Source organism: Cyprinodon variegatus, unplaced genomic scaffold (genome assembly GCF_000732505.1).
Source record: "Cyprinodon variegatus isolate N-32 unplaced genomic scaffold, C_variegatus-1.0 Scaffold457, whole genome shotgun sequence".
In the NCBI taxonomy this organism is placed as follows: domain Eukaryota; kingdom Metazoa; phylum Chordata; class Actinopteri; order Cyprinodontiformes; family Cyprinodontidae; genus Cyprinodon; species Cyprinodon variegatus.
In genome coordinates this window covers 45,042-52,084 of record NW_015150910.1, presented here as the reverse complement: position 1 = coordinate 52,084, position 7,043 = coordinate 45,042, and the positions used below count along the sequence as shown (strand labels likewise).

General features: G+C 35.0%; 1 protein-coding gene across 1 annotated transcript in view; it reads right to left on the bottom strand.

The window, feature by feature from the left end:
* col7a1 (collagen, type VII, alpha 1) overlaps window positions 1-4,256 on the bottom strand; it is a 102,045-nt gene extending 97,789 nt beyond the window's left edge. Inside the window, exon 1 of the mRNA XM_015389397.1 lies at window positions 4,011-4,256. The gene's annotated coding sequence lies outside the window, so the exon portion shown is untranslated. The remainder of the gene's footprint in view (window positions 1-4,010) is intronic.
* Window positions 4,257-7,043: the final 2,787 nt, after the last annotated feature.

Here is a 7,043-nt window from a genome sequence, read left to right as displayed (position 1 = left end):
TTCACTTTTTATACTTTTAGTCACTGTCTTTTGTTTTTTGGTGAAAACAAAATTATGAAACACCTGGCTGACAGACATGGACCCACCCACTGCTAGTCCCCTGACTAGTTAAATCAAGTGGTTATAATTAAACTTGAAAGAAACTGGCAAGGGGTTTCTAGGAGTCTTCCTAAACAAAGTCCAACTGAAAAGTAAAGACAAAAATAAAACTGTTTTCAAAAGCTTAACAAGGCATTTCCGGCACAAAAGGAAAACAGCATGACTCATCCCAGAGCTTCTGGTGGGAGCTGTATGAACACTGAACTGAGCTATAAACTCTGACTCTAGCAGAGTCACAGACATGTGGTTCGGTTTAGATGCCATTCTCCCAGGGGGGAGCCATGGGCTACTACAAAACGACAGACTGAAACAATGTCTTCCAGCTAGACTGCACCAACACGGCATGAGTTCAGCTGCAAACTGAGAGTTAACATTGGAATTGAGGGTCAGGGTCAAATGGGGGTGAGATGTTCTACTGAATTACACAACACTGCTAAAAAGTCTCACATCACAGGGAACTTGTATTATTGGTTCTTTGGTATTTCTGAGAATAAATGAGCCCCAGTCTGAGGTTATCTGAGAGTCAGGATCCTTCAGTCAAGAATGAGATACATCCCCTCTGCAAGTGTCATCATTTTCTACCAAACTCGCCATATGTTTGAATTCATTCTGAATAATGGATTATGAAAATTATTTTCCTGAGAGAAAAAAGTACCCTAAAGGTTCATATTAATATCCAGAAAACTTTGTATTTCTTTTAACAAAAGCCAAACAGACTGACTCATCTTCAAAGAGTTATCCGTCTGATTCAAGAACATGAATGAGGGAGGAAAAGACAGAGACACACCAACACACCCATCTTCCAGCTGGGTTAGCAAAGTCAAAACACAATTAAGGAGACATTTAAGTGAAAACAAGCAACAAAGAGTCATTTAATCCTCTCTTTAAATGTCAACAGACAAATTAATGGTAATACATTGAGCACACACAGAGACCAGCTGCAATGATTCTCCACCAAATGTTACCACCAAATGCCTAAAGGCTACCAAAAACCTAACAAAGTGTCTTTGCAACTATGTAGAGAGTGAAGAGCAATAAGAAGAAAAAAAGTAAAAAAGACAGGAAATTATCATTAGCAAACATTTTTTTTACTTTTTACTGTACCGAGACTAACCACAACAAAGCTTAGGGTGCAGTTAGATGTAGTGAATATTATAAAACAACTAACCAGAGAAAGTAATTGTGTATATTTTCTCCATTTGTGAGCCAGTATCCTTAGTCTAGGTAAGTTCAACTGAGGTCACCAGAAAAACTACTGGGTGATTCATGGTGCTGGTGGAGAGGCAAAGGGAAATTGGGGCCATAAAGTTTGCTCAAAGAAGTTTGAAACTGAAAATGTATTTTTAAAGTGAAATACAACATTTGTAACTAAAAACTGGTTTTGAAATGAAAAAAAAAAATATATTTGAAAAAATAAGTTATTCTTAAGCTGAAAAAAGACTTGACACAGAAAAGAACTTTAAAACTTTAAAAAAAACTTTAAAACTACTTTTCAGATTTAATTTTATTTCGGCTTTAAACTGAACATGGGGGTGGAGCTTAGATGAGATGCGATGTGGTTTGAGGCCTGATTGACAGCTTAGGACAAAAGTGTTCCCAGGTGTTTCATACAGGAGCTATGGCAACTTTAACTTGCAAGCAAGATAAATGGTTGCAAGATTTCTGAATTCACAAACTCCTGAAAATACAGCTTGTCAGAAGCCAATAAATGCTCTAGCCTAAAATACAGGAATGTTTCGATCCAATGAAGTGACGTTTTTGACATCCAACAGAAGCGAAAGGTTAAAGCAAAAAAATACATGGCTGCGCTGGTGGATGTACCGGTAGACTCCCTTATTCAGTCTGTTTTATCTGGAATAGCCTTTATTTCTTTTTTTTTTAAGGACCATAATGACATAATTTGTGCCTTTGTTGATTGGAAAAATGTTTGTGGGTGCCTCCTGATAAGATTTAATTTATCAGTTAACTTCGCAAGTTGTGAAACAAATCAAAAATGTGATACGTCGCAGCTGCTATTGCTGCTGTGATTGGCTAAAAGCTCATCATGGGGGACATGTGCCATTTGGTGATTAACCCAATCATCTTGAAGAATTTTCTGAATGTCCCTTTTGCAAACATTTTCCATAGGGGCTTTTCCAGATGGATACTTTGTAGAATTGAAATTGAACTACATGGATCAGTAAGGCTTCTGCAAGGTTAGTGGCAACAAGAAATGTCTTCAAAACATGATTACTATTCCTTTTTTATGTGAATTGGTTTATAAACTACGATGCAACTGGAGAAAGTGACTGTTTATCCCTATGTACCACATTTAAGAGTGAAGCAATGTATTTCTAGTGGTGCGAACAATGTGATTAGAAACAGGTGAAGTGACATTACCTTAAAAGCCACAATAGACACAAAGCTGATTTCAGTGGCGTTTAAGAATCCAAACTTTTCTTTTATTTTGCATCTTGTCAGCCAATCAGTTACTATATGTTATTGCTTTTTTCAACCCGATAGCAAAAATAATGTTAATGTATAGGTATATGGGTGGTTTTCAAAAAAGGGGTTTTAATTTAGCCCTTAGATTGACGAGAAGTAGGGAAGAGACTATGATCCAGCCTTAGTTTTTGGACTCCCCAAATAGAAACACTGGTGGTTGTTAGGCTTTCCATAATAAATATAGCACCATACCTCGCTCTGTAAAATTTGAAGCATGCAAGCAGGAGATAGGAGCATCTCTTATTTGATGACGTTGTGAAGTGTTGTCCTTATTGGACACGCAAATTGCAGATGAAGTATCAAGTGAGCAACACCAGGCAAAGAAAATCTGCTGAAATTAGGCTTAGTGTAAGGTGTTTATTTTGCCCCATGACATTTGTCACATTGGAGCAACCATGATATTGATATTGTTGTGCAGCATTTTTGGTCTGCGTTCGATATTTCCAAAGCTCTCAATACAAAACAGAAGAGCCCACAGACTGATCACAGTAGCTGGATTGTGGCTTAATAACCATGTTATTTTCTAAAACTGATATAAAACATAGAATATCAATAAGGCTTTGAAGATATTTCCAGTTTCTGTGGCTCCTTCAGTCGTCTTTAGCACTCCATATAATCTAGCCCCATGCAGAAGGGCCAGTAGTTTGAAACTTAAAAAAAATAATAATAATAAAATGTAAAAAAAAAAAAAAAAAAATAGCTTTAACATTTAATTTGTCTTTCATTTTTTTTTTATTGTAAAAAAAAAAATGTGTTTCAAATCTTTATTTTTGCTTCCTAATTTTTTTTTGTTGTTGTTTTGTTTCCAAAAAAATAATGTTTTATGAAAATACTTTACGGGTGCACTTTAGACAGGGCATAAAAACTAACCCAAATTATTTTTGTTTTTTTGCTTTTAAGCCAACAGAGTGTTAATTTCTGCTAATGTAATCTGTAATCTGTGAAAGAAATCCATGGCATTATTTTTAGTGGGCTTTATATCAATACTATAAGTGCCAAAAAAGTGTTGTATGTATCAACTTAAAGCTTAAATTCAGTTTGCTTATGTCCTGTGACATGTCCTATGAGCATAAGTTATGCATACTACACTTTTGTGCATTTGTGCATAAATCAATTTAGCCAAAAACATTGGTAGTTGAAACCATGACTCCATAAAAATACATCACCTGACCTTTAGTTACTTTTGAATAATACATCTATAAAGAAATACACCTCTGCTTAAAAATATTGTTTCACTGGGAGAGCAAATTTCTATTCCATTGACATAGCAGCAGAATCAGAACCACACTGCATGGCATGCAGATGTTACTTCAGAAAGAACATTTAAAACTTATGTGCAGTTTTAAAGTTGCAGATGTGCGTGCACCATGACAAATGGGATTTTGAAAACTTTGCAATGAAATATAAGATTTATTTTCTTTTAGTACCTGGGGATTTCCTCTTCGTGCGGCTGCCCACAGACCGCCTCTGTCCACCTGTGGCACATCCAGCTTGATGCGTTGTTGGGTGTTTCACACAGCAGCGGTATCCACAGACCCCCGGTGTCACAGCGTCACAATGCAGGACACCACCACACCACGATCACCCGTTCTCACAGACTCAGCTCTCCACTCTTCATCCCTGCAGGCGACAGTCAGCAGCGTGAGCACAAGTAGGGGCAGAACAGTCCAGACTTGTCGGGATGCCTGAAGGAGAGCAGCTACAGAGCTCTCCCTTTCTACTTTTTTTTTTTTTTCATCCTCCTCCCACTCTGCAGCTGATTGCATGTCAAACAGAGTGCTGGTAACATCTTTTTTTATCTGGCTAAGATTGATTGGACTTAAGTATTATTCAAATTAGTGCAGCAAAATAAATAGTTTTACCTTTTACATTTCTTCACTATATTTTAAAAACATAATTAAAACACAACATTTTTCTTTTGTCTCTTATTGAAAAAGTAAACAGGCATACTGTATGTTCCAATAGATGTACAATGCTGAGAAATATTTGACCCCTTTACCGATTTTATTTCCATTTGCCTTTTGTAGTGATAATTGCATCTATGAGATCATAAAACAGAGATGTAACAAAATCATTATTACATTTATTTTCTGTGAGAAAAAAACATTCACGACTCCATTTATTACAGCAAGTTGGCCAAGTCTGGAAGGAACAAAGCAGCCCCAAACCATTACACTAACACTGTTTTACTGTATGTGTTTTTTGTTTGTTTTTTTTTGTCTTTTTTTCTGAAATGACATCTCTGTCTGTTACACCATATTTAACAATAAGCAAAGCTTCTGAAAAAGTGATAATTTAAAATAATATTTTTATAGAGAAACATTTTATTTTATGATTGAATCATGAACTTTTAACATAACTGGGGCAAGTGAAGTGGTCTTTTTTTTTACCACTGTAATACTGGTGCACTCTTGGAGTAATTTTGGTGGATGGAAACTACTAGGTACGTTCCATAGATACCACTGATTTGTCTCTCATCTGGTCGTTTTTATTTGTCATATCAAGCAATAATGTGTTTCTTCTTCATGTTATCACATAGGTTTAACCTACCGGTATGTATTTTTAAATTCTACAGGTCAGATGTTTTTCAAGCCTTGGTATGGAAATAAAGGAGCATATGGGGAAAATCACAATTTATTTTCATATGCTCTAGCTTGATAAATTGATTTTGTTTCATATTTATTTGAGGAAATATTTGTCTAATTTTACAATTTATTTGATTATCTGAAACATTTACATTTGACAAAAAACAAAATCTGTCAGGAATGGCTTTTATACTGTAGTCATGTATATTTTTTATATCAAATAAGTCAGGAAAAAGATTTTTCATGTGAAATTTATAAGTATGAAATACAGTGAACCAGAGATTTCCAGGAATGTTCTGTTCTGCTTTTGTTGCCGTATCAGCAACTTAGAGGTGATCCTTGTAAACTGGACCCATAGCTGGTATGAGGAGGTTTTTCCTTTGGGATTTGCGTGGGTTGCAAGCTGAAATGTCCGCAAAATCAGGATGTTTTTGAAAGGACATAAAGTCAAGCCGAGACTTTAAAATAAATAAATAAAGTAACAAGCATCAGACTCTTCTTGGGCGGTTACTTCTTGGTCCCATGTGTGAGACAGAAAGGCGGGGCATGCAGCAACTGCTGAGACTGAACTTAGTGGGCTCTTTAAAATGCAGTTTTTGGTACTTCTTTTTTCAGACAAATTTTTCCAGTTAATACAATCAGATTCATGGTTTCTAACTCTGTCTCTAGCATTTAAGTTTTTATACAAAAGCTGTGTTCAGTTTCCCTCAAAAGTTGCAACATTATAGTAATTGGCTGTGAGGAGATTTTGCTATTGTTATGATGTGTCACATCCGGTATTTTTCAAACCTCCAAGGAAATTATTTCTGTTTTTTGGATCAATTTAAAACAGATTTTTTTTTCCAAATTCTCCGTAGATGTATCTGTTTTGCTGTTATCTAGCAACATCAAGATGATGGCAAGTCTGTATAGTTGAAGGACTGGACTGAAATGCAAGAAAGACCAAATGTCTCAATTAAATATTTGAGAGACTTTTAAAAAAAAAAAATGAAATACTCTAAATTAGTTCATGACAATCTTCTTTAATTTCATACAATTAAACTTACCTCTGTGAATAAATAGTTATGAAGTTTTTTCCATATCATTTATCTCTTTTAAGTGTGTTTTATTTCCCTCATTTAATATTGAAAATAAAGTAGTGATGCTTTTTCATGTGAAGCTTGACTAAAGAAGAAAAACAAAACAAACAAAAGCATAGATAAGTAGCATATGCATGTTAATGTCACATTTTACTGATAAACAACCTATTGTTTAATTCATAAGTTAAACAGTTATTGGAAAAAATGCTTTGAATAACCTTGAAGCCAATATGTTAATCTCATAGACAGGTACAAATAAGTAGATGCTTCCGCTGTTTGAAAAAATTATTGTTTTGTACAGGAAAAAATCAGGTATGAAATACCTGGAGGTAAACATTTCTATGATAAATGCTAAATAGGTGAAATGACCAGCAGCTGTTGTGGCTCAGGAGTTTTACATAGTACCATCAGAGGCTCTAAATCATTTCACTTCAGCTTGACATGAACCTGTTTTATGTTTCTCAATAAAAATTTGACTGGGCAGGAGTTTTGAAGCTTGATTTTTTAATATATACTGAAATAAACAAGCTTGTTAAAAAAAAAAAGAAAGAAAAAGAAGAAATGCTTGACTTTTTAAACAATGTTTGCTTCACATTTCCAGGCAGTCTTTTTCTGATTTGGAGACAGCACTCTGCAATGAAATAGTCTTAGTTGTAATTTATAAGTAGGCCTCCCCAAGCATGATATAATGAGTGGATTTATTAAGCAGAGGGAGACGTTATAATTTTGGTTTCTTCCATCTGAACACCTTAAGGCCCCTCCAGCAGTTATAATATTACCACTTATTCATGTTGAT